General features: G+C 39.3%; 1 protein-coding gene across 2 annotated transcripts in view; it reads right to left on the bottom strand.

Annotated features, from left to right (window-relative positions):
• Positions 1 to 26,237, bottom strand: part of LOC150085588 (neurensin-1-like) — a 215,983-nt gene that overhangs the window by 177,349 nt on the left and 12,397 nt on the right. The window lies entirely within an intron of this gene.

Raw genomic sequence — 26,237 nt, 5'->3', positions numbered from 1 at the left:
TGATCAATGATCGCCAGTGTCATTGATCAGATTATGTTACCCATTTATGGACTAATTCAATGGAAAGGTTCGGTGAAACACAAGTAGTTGCTCTTGACACCTCAAAGGTTTTTGATCGTGTTTGGCATAAAGGTCTTCTAAACAAGCTTCCATCTTATGGTTTGCCAACTGTTTTTAGTAATTGGTTATCCAGTTTTCTCTCTGATCGCTCACTGAGGGTGATGGTAGATGGCTCTCTGTCTTCTAATTTCTCCACTAATGCCGGTGTACCCCAAGGTTCAATTCTTTTCCCCACTCTTTTCCTCTTGTATATCAATGACCTTCTTCCATTGACTGGAAATCCTATCCATAGTTTTTCCGATGATAGCACATTGTATTCAACTTTCCATTTTGAGAAACCATGTCCTGCTCAATCAGCTTCAACTTCTCAAAAATCTGCTACCAATTCCTTAAATGCCGATCTTCAGGTAATTCTCCAGTGGGGCAAAGACAACTTAGTTGATTTCAACCCTTCTAAAACTCAGTCTCGTCTTATATCTTGCAAAAAGGATTATTCTGCTCCTATGCTTATCTTTAGTGAAACTCCGATTTCTAAAAAAAATGATATATCTCTTTTGGGGATTACCCTGACTTCTAATCTCTCTTGGCACAAGCACATTACAAATATTGCTTCCTCTACATCTAGAAAACTTGGTTTTCTCTTTCGCTCTCGGCGTTACTTTTCTTCCAAACAGCTGCTCACTCTGTATAAATCGCAAATCCGCCCTGCCATGGAATATTGTTCCCACATCTGGGGTGGTGCCCCCAAAACCTCTCTGAGGCTTCTTGATTCCATTCAGAAGAGGGCAGTTAGGTTAATTAATGATTCATCTCTAACAGAGGCTCTCCACTCGCTGTCTCATAAACGCACTGTTTCTGCTGCATGCCTCTTCTACAGATACTTCCATGGGCACTGTTCTTCTGAATTGGCTTCTATAATTCCCGCTCTCTCTTTCAAAACAGTCCAAACACGTGCCGCCACCAGCCAACATCCATTTACAGTCCAACTTCAAACCCACAGAACCAACTTTTCATCTTCTTCGTTTATTCATTCAACTGCCGTTTTCTGGTACAACCTCCTTCATACGTATTTCCTGAAAATTACAATCTACAGAAGTCCAATTTCAACAAATATCTTCTTTCGTCTTCTCAACCTCCAACCCAAGCACAGTACTAAGTACTATAGGTTCTAATACCTCTCGTGTTTGGGGTTCACAAAGAAAAAAAAAAAAAAAAAAAAAATCGCGCACGTGTTGAAATCTCGCGCCGGCCGGGCGGGAACCACCGACCTCCGTTTATTGGTAAAACGTCATTTTGGCCTACTTGATTGGCCTCCGTAACTATTCGTGCCGGACTACAGCCTTTCCGACGCATACAAATTCGTTGCACACCGATTGGATGTGCAGCATCCAATCGGTGTGCAACGGCAAATAATTTGTATGCATTAAACGACATTAAATTACTGGAAGTGTTGTTCTGATTTTTACAACCTTTAATAGCTTCTGCTGCTATAACGACTCATTTAAGACCTTGACAAAAAAATGTTTCGTTTGGTACCGTCTATCACCTGTTCAAGTTTGTCGGTAGAGTTTCTCTGCACCCTGTATACACAGTAATATATAAATTGTATTAAAGAGTACAAACAGATAGAACATCGGAAAGATGTTCCTAGATAAACTGGATATGGCAAATGCACCGAAGCGCGCAAAGCAGCAGCAATGGATGCAAATATAAATATATTAATATTATAATAAATATGACAAATAAAAAATATGGCAGTTCGAAACACGGAAAGCCAAAGGCCAAAAAAAAAAGAAGATAGCAGAATGTATAAAGGTGTACACGCACAGTATATATATACAGTGAAACTTCTCCTAACGGACACCTCTCGTTAACGGACATCTCTCTACAACGGACATTTTCAAATTCCCCAACTCACCTCCATTGGTTTTAACGTGTTTGCAGCTTCTGTGTAGCGGACATTCTCTGTAACGGACGCGGACAGGCAATCTGCACTGTTTCGTTTAGATTAGCACTTAATTTGATCTCCCCATAACGGACAGCGGGCGAGCTTACGGCCCTTTTTCTAGGAACTTTTCTTCCACGTATTGCCTCAATCGTGTGTTTATTTTCTATTTCCGATTCTCTGAATTTTATCAAGGTTTGCGTCGCGGTTCTAAACCCTTTTTCAAGAATTTTAAGGCACGTGTAAAACTTCTGATGAATTCGGTGTGTGCAAGGGGGGGGGGAAATATGGTCGGCCTTTCGTCTTTTCAGTTTTGTTCAGTGTCGTGTGAAGTGCACAATGTCTTCTCGTAAACATTTAACTTTAAAAGATAAAGTCGAACTCATTAATGCGTATGATCGGCAAAAAAATAGTGTTCGCAATCTCGCTGTAAAATTCAAAATCGGGAAGACGCAGGTAAGCGACATCCAAAAGAAAAAAAATGAACTGCTCAAACAATTTTGGCAACACGGAAATGATCAGGTTCAAAAATCATTCCCGAAAACTGTTGGACTTCAAATTGACAATGTTACGCATGAGTGGTTTTGTCGCGCATGTGCTAAAAAAATTCCCATTAATAGGCCTATTATTAGGGAAAAGGCTTTGGAGGTTGCGAAATCTATGGGAGTAAATGAGTTCAAAGCTTCTGTGGGATGGCTAGACAAGTTCAAAACTCGGCATAAAATTTCTTGGAAAACCGTAAGTGGTGAAGGTGGATCTGTTGATACTGGGGTTCTAACAGAGTGGACCGTCAAATTGAAAGATTTATGTCGTGATTTTGAAGCTAAGGATATTTACAACTGTGACGAAACAGGGTTGTTTTTTAAAGTTCTTCCTGAAAAAACAATGAGTCTAAAAAACGAAAAGTGCCTGGGCGAAAAAATTTCTAAGGAACGCTTGACTGTACTATTGTGTACAAATATGCTGGGAGACTTTGAACAACCTCTTGTTATAGGAAAACCACAAAATCCTCGTTGTTTCAAGGGCATAAAGTTGAATCTTGAATGTTGATTGGAAGTCTAATAAAAAGCGTGGATGACAAGAGATATCATGAGCGAATGGATAAGTCACTTTAACCAAAACATGATTCGTCAAAACAGAAAAATTATTCTTTTCATGGATAATGCTGCATCTCACCCGCACATTGAATTGTCCAACATTCAAATCGTTTTTCTGCCACCAAACACATCTGCAGAGTGTCAGCCCTTGGATCAAGGGATAATAAAAAAATTTAAACTTCACTACAGAAAACGTGTTTTAAGACATCTCATTGCAAACATGAACGATGTAACATGTGCGAGTGACCTTGCAAAGAAAATCAGCATCCTAGATGCGATTCAATGGATTTACTCTTCAGTAAACGCAATTAGAAAACAAACTGTCGTGAACTGTTTTGTAAAGTCTGGCTTGTCAAACGCAAAAATTGAAGTTGTGAACAGCAAATGTGGAGCACCAAGAAGAACAAGAACTTCATCTATTGATAATGTACGATACTTCAGCTACAAGTGACCCTGGCTACAAAGATATAGACTCAAACCTCACTACAGAAGATGGTGCTATAGATATCAACGACATTATCATCGATATTTTTCAAGAAGTTCCTCATTAGGATGAAGAAATGGAAGGAGGTCATTATGTCGAAGAACATATTAACGACGAACCACCGATGAAAACAGAAGAAGCGCTCATACAAATCAATCGTTTAAAAATGTTTTTCGCCGCTGAAGTATCTTACTGAAGGACTTTCGATGGTTTCTACACTCCAAACAAATGTTGAAAACAAAATTATCAGCCGGAAGAAGGTGCAGAAGAAAATAAGTGATTACGGTATGTATTTTTCATAAGATAAAGTCATAATATGCATAGCACAATTGTATGTATATTATTTACAAAAATATTGTGCAAAATCTGTATATAATTTAATTTAATTTTACATTAAACGTTTAACGATTTTTCTTTATCTCTTGTGTATGTAATTGTATATTATTTACAAAAATATTGTTCAAAATCTGTATATATTTTAGTTTATTTTTACATTAAACGTTTAACGATTTTTCTTTCTTTTTTTTTTTTTTTTCTCCCTCAGACTTCTTGTTAGCGGACACTTCTCTCTAACGGACACATTTTCGTTCCCCATGGCTGTCCGTTTCGTTCCTCTAATGTGTCCGTTAGAGAGAAGTGTCCGCTAACAAGAAGTCTGAGGGAGAAAAAAAAAAAGAAAGAAAGAAAAATCGTTAAAGTTTAATGTAAAATTAAATTAAAATATATACAGATTTTGAAAATATTTTTGTAAATAATATACATACAATTGTGCTATGCATATTATGACTTTATCTTAAAAAAAATACATAGAGTAATCACTTATTTTCTTCTGCACCTTCTTCCGGCTGATAATTTTGTTTTCAACATTTGTTTGGAGTGAAGAAACCATCGAAAGTCCTTCAGTATCTTCTTCAGCGGCAAAAAAAACATTTTTAAACGATTGATTTGTATGAGCGCTTCTATTTTCATCGGTGGTTCGTCGTTAATATGTTCTTCGACAGAATGACCTCCTTCCATTTCTTCATCCTCATCAGGAACTTCTTGAAAAATATCGATGATGTTGTTGATATCTATAGCACCATCTTCTGTAGTGAGGTTCGAGTCTATATCTTTGTAGACAGGGTCACTTGTAGCTGAAGTATCGTACATTATCCATAGATGTTGAAGTTCTTGTTCTTCTTGGTGCTCCACATTGCTGTTCACAACTTCAATTTTTGCGTTTGAGAAGCCAGACTTTACAAAACAGTTCACGACAGTTTGTTTTCTAATTGCGTTTACTGAAGAGGAAATCCATTGAATTGCAACTAGGATGCTGATTTTCTTTGCAAGGTCACTCGCACATGTTACATCGTTCATGTTTGCAATGAGATTGTCTTAAAACACGTTTTCTGTAGTGAAGTTTAAAATTTTTTATTATCCCTTGATCCAAGGGCTGACACTCTGCAGATGTGTTTGGTGGCAGAAAAACGATTTGAATGATACAATTCAATGTGCGGGTGAGATGCAGCATTATCCATGAAAAGAATAATTTTTCTATTTTGACGAATCATGTTTTGGTTAAAGTGACTTATCCATTCGCTCATGATATCTCGTATGATCCACGCTTTTTTATTAGACTTCTAGTCAACATTCAAAAGATTCAACTTTTTGCCCTTGAAACAACGAGGATTTTGTGGTTTTCCTATAACAAGAGGTTGTTCAAAGTATCCCAGCATATTTGTACACAATAGTACAGTCAAGCATTCCTTAGAAATTTTTCCGCCCAGGCACTTTTCGTTTTTTAGACTCATTGTTTTTTTCAGGAAGAGCTTTAAAAAACAACCCTGTTTCGTCACAGTTGTAAATATCCTTAGCTTCAAAATCACGACATAAATCTTCCAATTTGACGGTCCACTCTGTTACAACCCCAGTATCAACAGCTCCACCTTCACCACTTACGGTTTTCCAAGAAATTTTATGCCGAGTTTTGAACTTGTCTAGCCATCCTACAGAAGCTTTGAACTCATTTACTCCCATAGATTTCGCAACCTCCAAAGCCTTTTCCCTAATAATAGGCTCATTAATGGGAATTGTTTTAGCACGTTCGCGACAAAACCACTCATGCGTAACATTGTCAATTTGAAGTCCAACAGTTTTCGGGAATGATTTTTGAACCTGATTATTTCCGTGTTGCCAAAATTGTTTGAGCATTTCATTTTTTTTTTTTTTTTTCCTTTAAGATGTCGCTTACCTGCGCCTTCCCGATTTTGAATTTTGCAGCGGGATTGCGAACACTATTTTTTTGCCGATCATACGCATTAATGAGTTCGACTTTATCTTTTAAAGTTAAATGTTTACGAGAAGACATTGTGCACTTCACACGACACTGAACAAAACTGAAAAGACGAAAGGCCGACCATATTCCCCCCCCCTTGCACACACTGAATTCATCAGAAGTTTTACACGTGCCTTAAAATTCTCGAAAAAGGGTTTAGAACCGCGACGTAAACCTTGATAAAATTCAGAAAATCGGAAATAGAAAATAAACACACGATTGAGACAATACGTGGAAGAAAGGTTCCTAGGAAAAAGGGCCGTCAGCTCTCCCGCAGTCCGTTATGGGGAGATCAAATTAAGTGCTAATCTAAACGAAACAGTGCAGATTGCCTGTCCGCGTCCGTTACAGAGAATGTCCGCTAGACAGGAGCTGAAAACACGTTAAAACCAATGGAGGTGAGTTGGGGAATTTGAAAATGTCCGTTGTAGAGAGATGTCCGTTAACGAGAGGTGTCCGTTAGGAGAAGTTTCACTGTATATATAAATTTTATTTATTTATTTCTAGTCCTGACCTTAAGTTTGGCTGGTTCGTTCCACTTTCATTTGATTAGCGAAGTTTCCTTCTGGTTCCTCTCCTTTATGTCACAGTGGTGTCCAACCTAAGGCCCGCATCCAGTCTGCTAATAATTTTTATACGATCCGCAGAAAAAATGAAATAAAACAGCATTTTAGAGAGTCCGGCCACTGCGTGTACAGGCATGCAAGCATCGAGCTGGACTGTATCAAACGTGTACATGTAGTGCAGTGCAGTCGTGTGTACGCTAAATACAGTTACGTACGTATCAATCTTTTCATATTGTGAAATTCTATTATTTTGATAGAACTTGTTCACTGTATTGAATTATTAATTTGTACTGAATTTAAAAAATTATCCTTAAAAACGTTCCGAAAGAGGAAAGTCGATTTGGAGGGTCGTGTTTTTAATCAAACGTGGACTGAAGACTATTTCTTCATTGAGTACGACGAAAAAGCAGTGTGTTAGGAGCCTGTGTCAGATTTTAAAGAATATAATTTAAAATGACACTATGATTCCAAGCATAACTGTTATGTTCAATATAAAGGAGCGTTACGAAAAGAAAACTGTTCAAAGTTACAAAACGAATTAAGAAAACAAAACACTGAAAACGTATCAGTCAATATGTTTATCTGCTGTAAGTGCCAGTTATCAAGTTGCACCTCTGATCGCCTTTGAAAGCAAACCGCTCGTTAATGGTGAATTTGTTAAACGCTGTTTGTAAAAAGTTGTGGAAGAAATTTGTCTGAAGAAATAAACAATGATACAAGACATTACTTTGTCTTTACAAACAATTATGCGAAGAGTAGAAACATATTGGAAAGAATTTGTTCGAACTTTTGGAAAACAAAAGGCAAACCAGGGGGGCTCACATCCGGTGAGTATGGGCTTGGCACACCAAGGGTCCTGAGCTGAATATCATCATTCTTCTCTTTCTTGGTGAATATCTCTCTCTCTCTCTCTCTCTCTCTCTCTCTCGGTAATTCAAAAAAAAAATTTTGGCTAGTGCAGCATAAGCCTCAGGCTTCCTTGCACCATACAGTTAATAATAATAAATGCAAGCAGGCGTGCCACAAGGGGGCGTCCTGTCTGGCATTATTTTTACAGCTATCATTAACCCGCTAAACACAATAGAAGAAGAGGCATGATATCATATGCGGATGACTTGAAGGTCTTAATAAAAATAAAATCGGCAGATGAAGCAACAGACACTACAATAACCATCAACAAGACGTCATCAGAAATGCATCAGTACCTCATGAGATTTGACCTGCAAGTTAACCCTGAAAAATTTGCCGTCATGGTATACTCACGTAAACCCGCACCAACCATAACTCAACCTGCGACTGACGGAGTCCTGATCATCCGTGTCGGAAAGCAGAGAGAGAGCTGGATGTTGTTGTTGTTGTTATTATTTAGTTTTTAGGAGCATTAGCAACTAAGGCCATATTGCTCCGGGAATACGCGGTGGTCAATCCCTGACCTTTCCGCATGCTCCGTATTTGGTGGTCACGGGCTCGAACTTCGGTCTAATCAAGAAGCGTGTGCTACGCACTTCTGCTCCTGCCCACCTGGCTACGGAGGCACCGGAGAGCTGAATGGGTTGAAAAGGTGGGTTGCCAAGCAGCACTGACTACATATCCAGATCACAAATCTGATAAAAACATATATCAGGACGATGATTTTCGAAGGTGTACTGTATGGAGTAGATTTGTGGGGCTCGGCTGCAAACACCACAATCAAATCATTAAACGCCGCAGAATAATGGCTCCTGAAGACGGCGACCTGCAAGTGTTATCTCCCATCACAGAAGCACATTATTATTAATGTTTAATCTGATGTATTATTGTTATTACTTTTAAGTTAATATAACCTGCATTATATACATTATATTCATACATAATTTTTCTTTAATTTAATCGCATTAAAGCTATTGTACGTATCCTATATTATATTTCCGGCGAGATGATATCTCTGCCGCTTGCTAACCCCTGGCTTAGTGCCGTGAGGGTTTTGTAAAATCAGAGTACCTGCGTGTACCTTTGCATCTTACAATAAAGGTCATATTTATTTATTTATAAAACAAATGAAATATTTTAGTGTCGCACTGGATGACAGTACTGATGTAAATGACACAGCCCCACTCCTTATCTTCATGAGTGGAATTAATGATAATTTTGTACCAGGTGAAGATTTAGCTGATCTACAGAGTATGCATGGAAGAACTACAGGTGAAAATCTTTTTGCAAATTTTTGCCAATCTATTGAAAAGTTAGGATTAAATATCAAAAACTTGGCAGGGGCTACAACTGACGGTGCAAAAAATATGACTGGTAGAAACATTGGGCTTATGGGTAGTATAACCAAGAAAATGATAGATATCGGAGCTGAACCTCCGATTGGAATTCACTGCATTGTGCATCAAGAAGTTCTCTGTGGAAAAGTATTCGATTGTGTGGTTATTTCAACTGTAAATTTTATAAGATCATATGGCCTTAATCATCGTATGTTTCAGCAGTTTCTTTCAGAAATTGAAGCTGAATACAAAGAAGTAATTTTACATAGTGCAGTAAGATGGCTTAGTCGTGGCAAAGTGTAATGGCGTTTCTTTAAACTGCGTCATGAAATTGATATTTTTATGACAGAAAAAGGAAAACCAAAAAACAATTATCAAATATGGAGTGGCCGTTTGATCTTGCAATTCTTACAAGCATTTCTAGTCCTTTAAATTCTCTTAATTCTAAACTATAAGGGATATAAAAATTGGTCTCTGATTTGTAGGGCGACATCAAATCATTTCAGAATAAGTTATTATTTAAATCCCAAATTGGGAAAGACTGTTTAGTTCACTTTGAATGTTGTACCGAGCTAAAAAGAAAAACACATATTTCCAAAGAATCGTTGCCTCTCGTTATTACAATTTCGATGATTTGGGGTCGATTTGCTGATATAAGATCCCATGAAAAAGACGTAAGCATGTTTGAGAATCCATTTACTTCTATGCCTGAAAACTATAATCACAGCTTGCAACGTGAAATTATTGATATTCAAGCCAAAACATGGTTCAAAAATATGTATATGGACTGCGAAAATAAACTTCAGATAGGTCCCGTTTTACGATGGTCCATTTTACGACTTTTCACATTAACGACTGTTTCAAAATATTACCTGAAAAAATTGAAAATAACAAAAAAATCACAACTCAGTAACACGTTACAGCAACACCTGCAAGTCCAAACACGCGCTAATCATTTTTGTTTTTCGTGGTGCATTGTGAGTGGAATGATAGCTACGCCAAGAGTTATTATTATTATTATTATTAATAGCCATTGGCGCAAGGTAGCCTGAGGCTTTTGTTGCAACAGGGGAAAAAAAAAATTCCCAAGTTACCCTGAGAGAGAGAGAGAGAGAGAGAGAGAGAGAGAGAGAGAGAGAGAGAGAGAGAGTCAAAAGTCGAAGGGAATCACCAAGAAAGAGAAGAATGATGATATCCAGCTCAGGACCCTGGGTGTGCCAAGCCCATACTCACCAGATGTGAACCCCCAGGGTTCTTTGTTTACATTCAGTGTGCCATTTTCGTTTCATTGTGAATTTTCCCTCAATTGTTAACGGGTTACACAGTGTTATTTCTCATTAATAATAATTTTTGTGTAACCATGAGCTCTAGGCGTAGGGCAGTTTCTGTGCCGGGGGTGGACGAAAAAAGTGTAAAACACTAACAATTAAGGAGAAAATGGATGTGATCGTTACATGGAGCTGGTGAGCATCGGTCGGATGTGTGTAAGGCGTTGAGTTTAGCACCTTCTACTGTATCAACGATTATGAACAATGTTGATAAAATAAAGCGCGCGCACACACAGGGATAACAAGTGTGTCATACTCCAAGAACAACTTATTCGTGCAGTGAGACAATGGAAAAAAATGGAGAAATTGTTAGTGTTGTCGGTTGATGATATGTACCAAAATAACATTCCTGTTACACAGGTGGTAATTCTGGACAAGGCAAAGTCGTTATTTGACGAAATATGCGAGGAGTCTGGTAGCACTGAAACATTTACGGCCAGCAAAGGGTGGTTTCATCAGTTTAAAAACTGTTGTAAAATTCACAATGTGAAAGTGTCTGGTAAGGCTGCTAGTGCTGACGTTGCAGTGGTGGAAGAGTATCCTTCCGAATTTAAACGCTTAATAGACGAAGGCAACTACCACCCTGATTTAGTTTTTAATGTGGACGAAACGGGTAGTGGAGTCATCACTTGAGTCAATACGTACTCAAGTGATGACTCCACAGGACCAAAGTAAAATTTTATTTTATTAATTATTTTATATATTAATAAAAGGAAGCCTGAAGTATAAATAAAACATGTGCATTAAATGTTTAAAATATTTAATTATTTATAAAGAACAGAAATATTAGTGCATACCTGGAAAAAATTTGGGACCTGTCTCATTCAATTACATTATAATTTGGTCTTGTTTTACGACCCTGTTTTGCTGAAATGTAACCATGTCGTAAAACGGATCCTACCTGTACTTTAATTCTACAAGGCCCTCCCATCTGAAGATTTTCCGCTAACAAAAGAAAATGCCATGAAAATGGCTAATTTGTTCGGATCAAAGTATGTTTGCGAACAAATTTTTTTCACGCATGAAATAAAATAATATTTAAAAAGAAGCAGAATAACAGCTGAGCATCTTCATTCTACATTGTGAATTGGCGTCCCAAATTTTCAAACAAATTTTGAACAATTATCTAAAAATATCCAGCCTCAATCATCTCATTAAATAGTAGTAGTAGTAGTAGCAGTAGCAGTATGTGATGCAAGAAAGCAAATGTATGAGCTTATGCAGCATCAGCAAAAAAAAAAAAAAAAAAAAAAAAAATCACACCATTCCTTCCAAATGCCTATCCAGTTCCTCCTTAAATTTATTCAACCTATCAACTTCCACAACGACAGATGGAAGTTTGTTCCAGCAATTAACCACCCGCTGGCTAAAGGCAAATTTCCGCACATCTATTCTACATCTGTCCTTTCTTAATTTGAATTTATGCCCCCTTAGGTTCGTAATCTGAACAAGTGGAAGAATCCCATCAGAATTCAGCGTGCTGAACCCATTCAAGGCCTTATACACCTCAATCAGATCACCGCGCAGGCCTAGTCTCCAGCCACTGCAATTTGCAGAACTTAAGCCTCTCTTGATAAAAGGATCCCTTCATTCCCCTCACCAATCTTGTTGCCCTTCTCTGTACACGCTCAAGTAAATCTACATCCTTCCTAAAATGAAGCCTCCAGACCAGTACCAGTGCCAGACGCAGTACTCAAGGCGTGGCCTGACCATTGCCTTATACAGAGGGATAATCACCTCCTTTTCCCTGCTAGCAAAATTCCTATATATCATTGACAAAACCCCATTACCTGCCCTGGCAGCCTGTCTGCATTGCTCAGAAAACTTCATATCTGCCTGGACAATTACTCCCAGGTCTTTTTCATTTTCTACCACCTTAAGTGTAGTACCACACAGTTGGTACGTTTCTCTGGGGTTACTTCTACCCATATGCAGTACTTTGCATTTGTCAAGGTTAAACTTCAGTTGCCACTTCTTAGCCCATCTGCCCAAATTATCTAGATCCTGTTGCAGTAGCACACTGCCATTACTGCCATTAACAACCCTGCCAACCTTTGTATCATCTGCAAACTTCGACACTTAAGCCTGATATACCTTCATCAATATCATTGATAAATATAAAAAACAACAGTGGACCCAACACCGAACCCGGTGGGACTCCACTAATAACATTAGTCCAAGAAGAGCAGCACCCATTGATTACCACCCTCTGTCTTCTCGCACTTAACCATCCTTTTATCCATTGCAGCAACTTACCCTTAATACCATTCTGCTCCAATTTGTACAATAGTCTTCCATGCGCAACAGTGTCAAAAGCTTTCCTGAAATCCAAATATATGATATCAAAATTATTTTTTGCATCCAGTTCCTTTGTAACCACATCATAATATCCTATCAAATTTGTAAGACAAGACTTTCCCTTAACAAACCCATGCTGTGTCTGAATTATTGCTGCAGTCTTGTCTAGATGAAATGTTAAGTTTCGTTCGGTAAACTTTATTGTGTATTGTACTTAAAAAATTTTTCGAATATTTTCAATTTTAGGTGTATCATTATATTTAGTTATTCACCTTAATATTGAAAAGCAGTGATCCTTTTCAGGTTGTAAATTTTCTAAAGTGAGCATTTAAAAGCAAAAATAAGTATTAAAAAAAAAGAGTAAAAAATTTTAAAAATAATAAAAAATAATTAATAAAAAAATAATAAAAAATAATTAATAAAAAAAATAATAAAAGTTAAAAAAAATTTTTTTAAAGATAAAATGATGTCATATTTTTATAATTTTAGTAAAATCTAAAAAATAAATCACTGACATAGATTTGTTGCACATATAAAAGTGTTGGGAACTTGCATTTTTCATATATAGCCTGAAAATAAAAAAAACGGTAACATGAAAATAGAAACTTCCTTTTACATAACAAGATATGGAAAGTGTAACACACTAATTTTTCTCGAATCACTCAGTGCGGTCCATGAAACAAATCTAACTTTGAACGCGATCCCTGTACGGGAAAATGTTGAATACTACTGATTTATGACGTACTTCTGCTCGGCTAGCACACCAAAAGAACCACTTTATATGCCGCCGTCATTCTCAAATCGGATCTTGCTGCTTTGCGTCCGTGCTCTCGGCATCTGAGGACGCATTAGAGATTGTGAAATCGGATTATGTTTCTAGCATATGTAAGCAAACAGAACTGCGGATGGCGATTTGGAATATGTTATTTTACGCAGCCGAAATAGTTCACACGAAACTGATAACAATACCAGGGCTTCTTTTTAAATTGCCTTACAAACGCATGCGCGACATTCTTCGAGAACTTCGGACAGCTATCGAAAATAAAATTTATTCATTCCTCATAAACTGTAACGAAAACAATGCAAAGTAATTTTAAAAATTTCCTAACACGATGGGTAACACCTTGGCAGAATGGAGATGTGTGGTGGGTATATATTCGTATACCACATATCGAAACTCTTGCTCGAATTTCGATCAAGAGTTTCTCGAAAAGCAGAAGGCTATATATGACGGCCAGAATTTTAAAGTAATTAATAAAACAATCTTAAAATAGTTGATTAATCTGCACAAGAAAAAAAAAAAAAAAAATGATAGAAAATTTTTTGCTACAATGACAACAACTGAACAATTTTTTGCTACAACTGAACCTCGCAATTGATCTAATGATGAAATGAATCAATATTATCGTTCTTCACACCGCTACCAAGACTACGTGGGTAGATTCCCCAACTCAATCAAAGTTTCCACTCGAAACAATCAATGCACACCAAATGGAAAATTTCTGGCGACGTCCAAGATCGCATTTCATTCTCCAAGGAAACAAATCAGCGGAAACTAAAGCACCTCGAAAGAACCCTAAAAAAAGGTAATCATTCTACAAAACTAAAGGTAGTTCTCCCAGAAACGTGGCCCAGTTGAGTGGCTCGACTACGTTGCCACATTTTCTAAGCAGCCTCCAGCTCTACCTAACCTGCCAGTCCTCAGCCACTCTCATCTGACTGATGGTCTTGTTACAATCCGAATTTACAAGCAACAACTGATACAGGCCATTAATGCTCTCACAGCAACTGCCAGTGGCGATGGCATTCCCCAGTTCATCATCGATTCTCTCCTCAACATATACAACAGATGCTTTGAAAATCATTACTTTTCAAATTGGAACCTATTTAAGGAGATGCTAACCGAAAAATAGCAACAACTGGCTAAGAACCCCCAAACAAGACTCTGACTGGCACCAACGGGCAATAACGGACGCAATCGTGAGTGCAGCTAATGAAGCCATCAGGAAGATAAATCCCCTTCCAGGAGCTGTCTCCTGGTCGTCCAGAGAACCTCAGCCACTGAGGAAAGAGGTAAATTGGAAACTATGCGGAGGGCAGGGAGGACCTGGTCACCTGCAGAAGTTGAATACCTGCGGCAAGCAATAACTTAACTGAAAGACAATCGTGAAAAACTGAGTATGATTTCATCATTGGAACAGACACAAATTCGTGCATAAAAGCAGCACCAGGAAAAGTGACTCTTTGCGCCAGACTAGACCCAAATACAACAGTGGCCTCCTCTACAAGCTATAAGCAAGGATAAAACTGGAATCTATGTCGAAATCTGTCAAATGAAAACCAGACATGGCACTTGTGCATCATTCCTAATAATATGTAATCATTGGGACCTAAACAGCCTCCTCTGACCGAACATCTGGCCTCTTGGTGCGAAGTTCAAGGTCTTTGTCGAATACGCCAGAGGAAAACGGAATCGTATGGCATAGCAACCAAGTAAAATATCTCAAAAACAGAGTTCCGCTGAACCCCTTATCCTCTTCGCTCAAAACGTCCGAAGTATATAGTAAATAAATTGCACACACTGCAGAACTTCTTGCTACTTGAAGACTTCACATTTATCTGTCTAACAGAAACATGGTTAACCACTGACAAGCAACTTCATTTCCTTAACAGGAACTATGCCTACCATATTACCTAAAATCAAGGTACCCATAAACGGGGTGGTGGTGTGGTTAACTTTTCTCATAAAAGCCTGCACATCACAAATACAATCAGAAGTGACTCCTCCAACTTTGAAGGCGTAAGTGTCACTTGTTGCAATAACCTTCTTAACATCCAAGTCTGTTTAATCTATCTACCCCCAGATCATAATAAGGGGTATAGTACGGAGCTAATCTCCTGGTTGACCCTGCACTTAAAACAAAACCTCCCCACTGTCATCACAGGGGACTTTAATATGACCCTCCCACGTTATGCAGTAGCGAAAACAGAACTGGATATCCTTCTTTCATCACTGGGTATTTTCCCTCTGCAGACCCCATCAACAAGACAGGATCAAAAGCTTCATCTTATCTACTTAAATATAAGTAAGGCTACCCTTCTGCAGAATTTTGGAAGGTTTAACATGAATGACGGCCCTCTTATTGTTGAATTTAGCCCCTTGTCTAAGAATATTAACCAGGATAAAAACAAAAAAGAAACAGCCACAAAACTCTTCTTCCCCACCAAGTTCATCCATGAAGAAATAATTCTTCAGAAGCTTAAAGCAATAAACTGGAACACGATCTACAAACTACCTCCATCTCAAGCAATAGACTGCATCGCAGATCACCTTTGGACCATCGCTCAATTAGGAGCAGCAAGAAAAATAAGAATTTGTGAATGGACCAGGCCATAGTTCTCCAAGAAAATGAAATCATCTTCCAATGACAAACAAAAAGCTTATCGAGAATGGCGAAAAACATGAACCCTAGAATCCTATACTTTTTTTCAAAATGAAAAGAGCCATATTCAACAGGATAAGAAGACAAGCCCATTATAAAATAATCTATGAGAAACTTGCAATAGGAAAGAGAATCCCTAACAACTCCAAAGACAATGCTTCCACAAAACTTGGGAGGCTTTCAAAGAATGGGCAGATCACACCTTTATAGATTATGATAATATACCACCTTGCTCAAGCCAATCTCTTAACCCAATAGCCAATCTGACCCCAGAGAAGCTATCCATCTCGAGAAGAGAAATAGCAGCGGTCATCACGGGCCTACTAAGCAAGTGCACCACAGGCCCAGACAAATTCCCTCTTTTCATTATTAAGATATGTAGCCCTTACTTGGTGGACTTACTATCACATACTTTCAATAGAATCACTGAAACAGCCACTGTCCCTAATACCTGGAACACGTACTACACAAAACCAATACCAAAAACCTGGAAAGACTACAGACCTATCTCCATAGGATGCAACTATTAAAAATTTTTGAGAAATACATAATCAAACAAATAAATAATCAATGTTTTGGCCATCGTCCATCCTATCTTCACTCAGTCGATGAAAACAGGTCTATTATTACTAACCTCCTGGGCGCCTCCATAACCAGGTGGGCAGGAGCAGCAGTGCATAGCACACGCTTCTTGATTAGACTGGGGTTCGAGCCTGTGACCACCAAATACGGAGGATGTGGAAAGGTCAGGGAATGACCACCACATATCCCCGGAGCAATATGGCCTTAGTTGCTAATGCTCCTGAAAACCAAATAACAAACAAACTAACCTCCTAGAGACAAGTTGCAGTATCCAAACCGCCCTTAAGAGTAAAAGCCAGATATCCTATTCCTGGACATCAAAGCCGCTTATGATAGGATACCAATTCAACCCTTCTTCCACTTCCTGGAATCGCACTGTTGTTACAGGAAACTTACGCTACTGTGAGATTTACTTCCGGAGAGGATCATAATAGTAAAGCATGAAGATTTTAGCATCAAATTACACAATAAATAGAGGAGTTCCCCAAGGAGGGGTGCTCTTTGCAACTTTATTCGCCACAGCCCTCGATCCTTTCCTCTTAACCGGCAATAACATCCTAACCTATGCGGACGACCTAAAAATATTCTTCCCATCCAGCAGTAATGACAGCGAGCATAACGTTACTCTACAAGCCACACAGCAGTTAACTAATCTGGCCAACTTCCTTGCCTCGATTGGGTTTGAAATTAATCCTCTTAAAACTGCCCAGATGCCCTTCTCCAGAAAGCATAAAATACATAACATCACCATTCTATTAAATGGCCAACCCATCCAAAAATTCGATAATCAGAAAGACCTGTGAATTACCTGGGACAACAATTTATCCTTCACCGAGCATTTCACTACCACCAGGAAGAAAACACTAGCCGCCATCTGGCACTCAAGACAAGAATTAGCGGATGTTCAAAATGCTCAACTGGTGAAGGAATACATTGTTAGGTGCATTGCCCTAGTTGCCTTATACCCTTCAGTCATCTGGTCCTCAGCTGCTGAAACATACATTAAAACCTTCCTAAACATAGAATATTAAATACTCAGGTGGCTAAACAAGATTTTCCAATTCCCCTTCACTGTCTCCAGAGGCATTTTGTATGCAAATATGGAGTGGACACCGTGAATGTTTGCCATTCGGACAAATTTCGTATACTGGCCAAGCTATCAACAGGAAGATACGATGCGCCAGTACTTACAGGCGTCATCTCGCACCCACGAAGTCAGAGGCAAATCGTGTAGCCTGCTAATTAAGCCACTTTGCTCTAATCTAAACTCCTTGAAAAGTTTAAACAAGATGTTCTCACTAAATACCATAGAAACCCTAAACCTGTTTCAGGATAACTGTGAAGAACTGTGCTCCAATAAAGCTCACAGAAAGACTATCTACCAACAAACAACTGATTTGCAACTCAACTAGCTGGAACCCATAGTCTTTTAGTACTCAGTTATGCTGTCATCACGACATTCGAGTACAAAGTTAATAAATTTTAGTGTTGCGAATGCTCCTCTACGAAGACATCCAGAAATGAATAACAAAATTTTTATATTAATATACATATTTCCGTTTTTGCCAAACTAAATATTTTTGTAAATTTATCCTCTGCATTGTAAATATATCCCTCTGGCTTGCACGCCATACAAGGGGTGATTGTATCTTACAATCAACTGAAAAATAAATAAACAATACTGTGAGACAGGAATGACTACACAGTAATGATCAGGCAACGTAAAAAGCAGTCCTAGAAGCACCTGGTCTCAACAATAGGAAACTCTGACCCTTGGGGAGTTGTTTATAAAGTGACAACAAACAAGCTCCCCAGAGGCGAGGTAACACAGTCAACACGAACCCTATAAGGGCTGATGACCACCACAAGGAGTGACTAAGTAACATCCTCAACACCTTATTCAAACAGCTTGATGAACAAAACCTGACGAACAACAGATCTGCCTAGCCAATGAGAACTACCACTCTACCAGGACGGAGGACCCTTTCACCATGTGACTTGCATCTTGCAGTCAACAAGATAAGAAACACGAAAACCCCCGGACTTGACTCAAAGGAACCGGAAATCGTGAAAAAAGTAGAATAAACCCCAAACCTCCTAAACCTATACAACCAGTACCTACAAATGGGGTGGTTCCCATCAGACTGGCAGATGGCCTAATACAGAAGAATCCTTCTAAACCTCAAGAATTTCCTGACTCGTATAGGCCCATCGCCCTACTCTCGGTGATGAGTAAGGTGTTTGAACATCTACTCCATCAAAGAATAGACATCCACTACAATGCTGTACAGCTGCCTGCTCTGAATCAATATGGCTTCAAGCCAGGAAGATCAACTGTCGACGCATTGCAAAATCTCATCAACATAACCAACAATTGTGACAAGAAATACCTCCTAGTTATCTCAACCAACTTCGCTAGGACGTTCGACGCTCTTTAGTGGCCAAGCATCCTAGGCCAACTGTGACAAGTGCAACTCCCAAACAACCTCTATAACTGCATAAAAAACTACCTAACAAACAGAAGCCAGGCACTTTACTGCCAAATGAAGAGGAAACTCTACCGAGGATGTTCCCAGGGGTAGATTCTTGGCCCGCTTCTCTGGACCTATATCCTCGATGAATTCCTCGGTGAACTCCAGGCTACTAAAGAAAGCAGAGACTATGAATAGTACCACAGAAAAAGAAGCTTTGGCAATAGTCTTTGCAGTATCACAATTCAGACCATTCTTAATTGCCTCCAGTTTCACATTGATAACAGACCACCAACCATTGAGCTACCTTCTTCATCTAAAAACCCATCACCCTGATTAGCACGTTAGAGTATGTTGCTACAAGATGGAACCAGCCGGAGCCTGGTTCCAGGTAACTCTTGTAAAGATGCGAGACAAGCTTGGAACCATCCAGAGGTCAATGTTAATGGCAATCTGCCGAGTGTGTAGAACAGTCTCCACTCCTGCCATTCAGGTCATTGCGGGAGCACTTCCGCTCGATCTACATGTCATCTTCCGAGGGTTGTGTTTCCGAATTACGAGAAATATCCCAACAAGGATCCTCGACATTGAGGTTAATCTGGATGCTGACCCCAAGACTGAGATGACGTATTGCTACGAGCTCTTCAACATTTGGCAAACTCGATGGCATAATTCAACATGGGGCATTGTCACAAAAAGATTCCTACCTGATGTAACCTACACTGCTACTAAATCTGTACAGTCTTGGTTCACCCCTTCACTAGAAACATCATACCTAATTACCGGACACGGATCCATGAATGAAAAATTACACCATCTGGGTCTCCACCCAATAGATCTCAGCCATTGTGGAGCCAAAGAGAACTGGTGGCATGTACTGTTCGAGTGCATTACGTATGCTGACCTGAGACAACCTTGTCACCTGTACACAGATCTCTGGCGGGCATTTAGAGCTCTTCCTACAGAACCTAGCAACCTACCTGCACTGCAAACTTACTCAGCTGAAGTCTTTAAGCACAGACGAAGGATTAACAGGCCCCCAGTGGCAAACATCGATGACCCAGCAGTGAACTGAAACCAACCATGTATTCCCCCCCCATCCTGCTACATGGGCTGTGGAGCTTGTTTCTGCGGCCTGTGTTCAGGAAGGAAAACACCATCTCTCTCTCTCTCTTCCCCCCTTTTTTATTTTTATTTTTCTTTTATTTTATATATATATATTTTTTTATATATTTATTTATTTGATTTATGATTTTATTATTTTTTTTTTTATTTATTTATTTATTTTATTTTTTATTTTTTTTTTGTTCCACATTTTACAGTGACATCTTTTTCTTTTTTTTTTTTTATTTATTTCTCTTTTTTTCTTTCTTTTGCACCACGGGAAAATCTAAATAGAAATATATATATTTATATATATATATATATATATATATATTTTTTTTTTTTTTTTTTTTTTCTCTCCTCTGGAGTGGGCCCCTAGAGGAATCTGGCCCACCTTTTGGCAATATCAAGTGGATCAGAGTCTCATATTGAGACAGTACGTGTTTAGCTGAGACTGGCCCACCTTCCCGTGGTGTGGACGAGTACCCAGAATCATCTGTCCAGGTGACTGATGCTTCTGGGTAGCCAAGTGGCCACACATAATACACACAAACCGCGTCACACACATATCTGGCCCATTTGTAGTGATACTGATCTTCACAGAGATACAAGGCAGAGAGCCGACCGGGCTAGCTGAGTGGGTAAAGTACCTGCCCGGCAACCCAAAGGTCGCGGGTTCGATTCTCGCCTCGGGCTTGGATCAAAGTACTGCAAAAACCTTGGGAGGTGCAATATGGCCACAGAAGCCGATGCACCAACTACCAAATCAAAAAAAAAAAAAAAAACGAGGCGGAGTTGAACTAACGTTCTAGGAGTCACTCATTACAAAAACACATGTCCAGGCAACAACTAAAATCCCCGATTCCTTCTATCTGAGTGAGGATAGGATACTGTATCACTACACTCTACCTGACCCTGCGGCTACAAGCTCAGAGCCATGTGAACAGTTAGTGGTCCCAGCCAGCTTGAAAACAGAAGTGTTAAAGTCATGTCATGATAATGTTCTCAGCGGAGGTCATTTCGCATTACAGAAAACGTGGAGAAAGTTAGAAAAAAATTCTTTTGGATAGGTGTTTAGAGCAATGTCAAGAATTATATAGTCTTTTCCATCTTGTATGGAGCGCAGAGAATATAACCCTAAGGCTAAAGCAGCCCTGATGAGGGTTCCTATTGAGAACTCACCTTGGGTTCGAGTGTCCCTAGACATTTTAGGACCTCTTCCAATGACTTTGAGAGGACATAAATATCTACTGATAGCAGTGGATAATTTCACCCGCTATGCTGAAGTGATTCCACTTCATACTCAGAAGGCTGATGAAGTGGCCACAGCTTTCATTAACAATGTGATCACTAGACATGGAATTCCCAAATACATCCTGACAAATCAGGGTACTAACTTCATGTCTTTGTTGTTGCGACAGGTATGTGAGAGACTAGATATTCATCAGCTTCACACTTCTTCTATTCACCCCCAGTGCAATGCTAAGGTTGAACGTTTGAACTGCATCTTGGCAAATATTTTGTCACATGTAGTGAACAAGACTCAATCTGACTGGGATGTCATGGTCCCCCTAGCAATTGCTGTGTACCATGCCGCAACTCATAGTTCCACACAGGAATCGCCCAACTTTTTAATATGTGGCAGAGATTTGGTGCTGCCTTCTGACTTATGGCATTCCAAGGAGAGAAACTTATATGCGTCTTTGGAAAATTATTCAGAAGAGATGTGTGCACGTCTTCGCAGATCCTATGAGTTCGTTTCCCAACATTTGGAAGAGGGAGTGCAGAAGCAAGAAGATTGCAGAGCATCAGTTGCAGTAGACAAGAATATCCAAGTAGGAAGCCTCGTTTATCTTTTTACCCCCAAGATAAAAGTGGGTACTACAAAGAAATTGGCTCGTTTGAGCACAGGTCCTTACTGTGTGATCAGTCAGACTTCATTAGTGAATTATGAAATACAGCACCTGTATATCCCAAAAGATAAACAAATTGTGCATGTGGACAGTTTGACAAAAGTAGTTGATAGGAAAGTGTTTCCCGAACTGAGAATAGAGGAGTCAGAGGAATCAGAGGGTAGTGAATCACCAGACCAAACAAGCACAGCATCAGTGCCCAAAGAGACATCAGTGGAAGAATGTGATTTTATCCCACCAATAGACTCCAGGCCTGCGACATATCCAGCTAGAACTGCTGTAAGATTGCCCGTGTCAAAAAATCGCCCACCAAGAAATCAGGAGGGCCAATCAAGGACAGATCAGTCAGAAAGACCAGAAAGAGCTGTGCAAATACCTACCCAGACCCACAGATATAATTTGCGTAGTCGCGACCGAGTAACTCATGTCCACCAGAGTCAGTTGTGACGCTCCAGTCGCAAGTTGAGGAACCAGTGTCAGAGACAGCTTCAGTGGGAAGAGCAGAAGCAATGGACGATATTTCCGGCAATATAGCTGAGGCAGAAGGAGGTGTCACCTCAGATCAGAGTAACGAAACCCAAGGAAACACAAACCAAGGCAAGCCACCAGATGGGATAGAAAGAACGATTCAGTGGATGTTGGGTCGACCACTTGCTGAAAGATACCTCTGACCAAGCAATAACAGCGGTTTTGATTTGGCAGGTATTCTGAGAGACGCCTGCAGAGACTGAAGTGAGCATAGTGTAACATATCATTTGCAAGGAAAGACAAGCTATAATTACAGATACAATCAAAATGAGCACTTTGGCAAGCAATTGTGTACACAGAATGTTCGATTTCAAAATTTGTATCAGGTTTTCATAATCAGTTAAGATTTAAAAAAAAGGGAGACTTACACATTTACATATATCTCCTTCATAATGATGCATGAGATGAAAGGGACAAAGAATATCGAGAACCAGAAGCGCAGATGTGAAGAGCAAATGTTATGAGTTTTTTTATATGGAAGGGGAGAATGAGGAATGAGAGAGAAGGAATGAGTGAGTGAGAATTTAATTTAGAATAAATGCACAGACTTCATGTAAAAGCAAGAGTTATTTTCAGGAATCCAAAAAAAAAAGGAAGTAAAAGGAGATAGTACTAGAACTTCTGATCAAATATGACCAGTGATGAAATATTTTTATTGAACAGGCATTATTACTTTTTTGCACAAACATATCTTGAGTTTATAAAATTATGCAGGATTAAATGCAGAGAGGAAGGGCACATTTAGTCTAGGGCATGGCCGGTAAGCCCCTAGTCCCTTTTTGTTTTCTCTCTCTCGTTGCATAACTAAAATTTAAGTTCAAGAGATTGGATCCAGAGTGAGAAAAAAAATCATATTTGGTTCTTTCTTTTTGGGGACAAGGTGAAACAATTGTCCTGGGAACGGCTGGTTCCACCCAGTTACTACGTGTTTTGTTGTTTTCCTGAAGAAAAGATTAAGTGAAAAGGAGGTAACACCTGAATTTCAAGATCTAGACTTGGGGGTCCATCTTCTCATGCTATGTATATAAAAAAAAATGAGATACAATTAAAACGATGCCTTCTACGCTACAATCGTAGCTGAAATCTATGGGTTAACTATGGTGTATTTACACCGATATTATATAGTTAATTATCAAAACCCATAAGGATTATGCCTAGTGCATTTAATTTTCCAAATACATTACCACCACACCCTTCTGGCATCTCTAATAATGTGGATATAACTTCGCAACTGAGATGGCTTATTGTATTACCTACCCGCCCACTGATGACGAAGCCAAAAAGCTTCGAAACGATCGTCTGGGTGGTGGTACGCTGAAAATAAATAACAGTAGTCTTCTCTACTAGAGAAGCGTTATTTATTTAAAGTAATTCAATAGTAGCTATCTTGTTGTGAAGGCAACCACATTATGAGATACAATTAAAACGATGCCTTCTACGCTACAATCGTAGCTCAAATGTATGGGTTAACTATGGTGTATTTACACCGATATTATATAGTAAAAAAAAAAAAACCTTCACTGTGGAAAGAAATCCTCAAAACAATATAAATCAGAATTCTAGTTCCATAAACAATTTTTTCGAATAAAGTTTACCTACTAATGAGAACTCCATCAAGTATGAATTAAGGGAGTGATTGATATCGTGTGAATGTAAGAAGGTCAATATAGAACAAACACAGTTAATATCAACTATAATGGAAAAAAAAAGATGGAACAAGACTGCTGAAGTATTGTTGTCATGTTCGTGCCTTCAAAAATCCAGACTGCTGATAAATAAAACGTGCTAATTGGGAAAATCAGGGGCTATTTCCAAAATAAGAGAATGGTTTCTAATTATTTTTCTTTATGGAAAACTTGTTATTTTTCCATGCATGGCATGTTTTTGTTTTGTAAATAAATTGAGTGATTCGTTTTCGAAAAGGAATATAAGGAAATCGAGAAAGTCACATTTGAGGTTGTGAGTGAGAACAGGAAGAATGAATGAGAGGTGTAAATGAGAAGTGTAAATGGCACCAGATACCCCCCTCACCTGTGATTCAAAAGTATGAGGAGGAAAAGATGTATAAGTGGAGTGAATCTTTTGCCTGGAAGGAAAAGCATGAGTAAATAAAAGTATTTCTTCACTAACTAGTTTTGTTTATCCTCCCTCTTTGCCCGTAGTCACGATGGTGATGTTTCACAAATCTGTGCTAGGCCTCACCGCTAGAATGCTGACCTTCCTCCTAGCACCTTTATGTTGGATACAGAGAGTGATCCCCACAGAAGCGGAGACCTTGGCACCTAGTCAACCCATTAGTCCCTGTCAGAAGTCCTCCATGACAGAGCTGGTTTCAACCCCACAGCAGCTTTTCCGGCAAGGGCAGAAACAGAAAGTAAGGCGGACTCAACCCGTGAGGAGAAAACTCGAAGCAGCCCCAGAAATGCGTTTTCCCCGCCACTATGCAAACTCTGACACTAGAAGTTTCCTAAATTGGAAAGGCGAAGTGCAGGTTTCTAAGTGTCGACTTGGGACGGTGGAATGCCCTTTCCACCCGACCTGGAGCACACCTGCCCTTCCCCGGACACCAACGACACGCTCCCTCAGATCACTTCCTCCTTTTTTGAGGTGGATCGTCATCGATTTCCTCTTCGCCAGGAATCAAGAAAGTGTGCTCAAGGTAGAGGAGATTGCCCTAGTAAGTTGGGACCATCAGTGTATTGCATCAACCCCAAGGGCAGGAGCTTTTGTGTCTCGGATCATGATTAAGCCTTCTTACAAAGCCATACCCAACGATTATAACTATAGGAGAGAGAAAGGCACGAAGCCTGGAAGAAGCCCTTCCCTTCTGGACCGTAGTAGATGCTAAAGTCTTCTCCTGTCCTGATGCAAGAGACAATCCCTTTCATTGCCGCTGGAACCACCCAGCCGACCACTGTGCAGTCCGCACAGCGAACCTTTGCACCCAGTGGATGGAATTCTTCGGTCTAGTAAAGGCAAGAAAAGCTCTTCCTCGGAACTGAATAGTGGAAAATGGCTTACCTCCAGGCCATGTGTTAACAGCCAAGGAAGATATGGCCAAACATAGGGAGAAAGACATGAAGCTGGAAACAGAAGAGATTATAATTCCATTCATTTCTTTGTGAGGATGTTACTAAGGTCTACAATATTCAAAAAATTAATAAATATATATATATTATAGACCGAACTTAAGTATTCTAGTCAACTTTACATATATGATATTTCTTTTATGTATGTCACAATGATCCAATTTAGTTACTAATGCATGTATATATTATTGTGATGTCTAGCTACATGTATCCAATTATAGTGTACTTGCTAATTAACTTCAGATTCTTTGTGTTTGTGGTAGAGGACAAATACTAATTTAGTATTTGTCCTCTACAAATACTGATTATTTATGTTTTATGTCGTGCCTGCGAGCCAAGTGAGGACTACGAACTGAAGCAGTGCCCAGAACATCCTTGAAGGGAAATGCTCCCTTTGTGTCTCTCCAGCCGGCCGAAGGATAACTTCGCCAAGTCACGGACAGTGGAAGGACATTTCTTCTAATATGGCCTGACAACCTCAGCCTGGAAGTCCAGATCTGTTTCCCATTGTGCTTCAAGGTGCTCACTTATATAAACCATGGAACCACTAACCAGAAGAAGCACGGACTTTAGTGTTGTGAAGAGGATTCCTCAACAGATGAGTGCGGACAATGACCTCCGGACAATGAGTAAATGGTCTGGGACGGGACAGGAGACAAAGCACTGTACGCTTCGTTTTGTTTTGTGCCATGTATTTTATTTTATTGTCCATATAATATGTTAGTGATTAAGTTTCTTTACACACTGCAAGAGGAGGAATGTTTATGTT

The sequence above is a fragment of the Mastigoproctus giganteus genome, chromosome 5 (genome assembly GCF_048544385.1).
Source record: "Mastigoproctus giganteus isolate SK-2022 chromosome 5, ASM4854438v1, whole genome shotgun sequence".
Taxonomy (NCBI): Eukaryota; Metazoa; Arthropoda; class Arachnida; order Uropygi; family Thelyphonidae; genus Mastigoproctus; species Mastigoproctus giganteus.
Note: the sequence above shows the minus strand (reverse complement) of the source record. Positions and strands in the feature narration are given on the sequence as shown.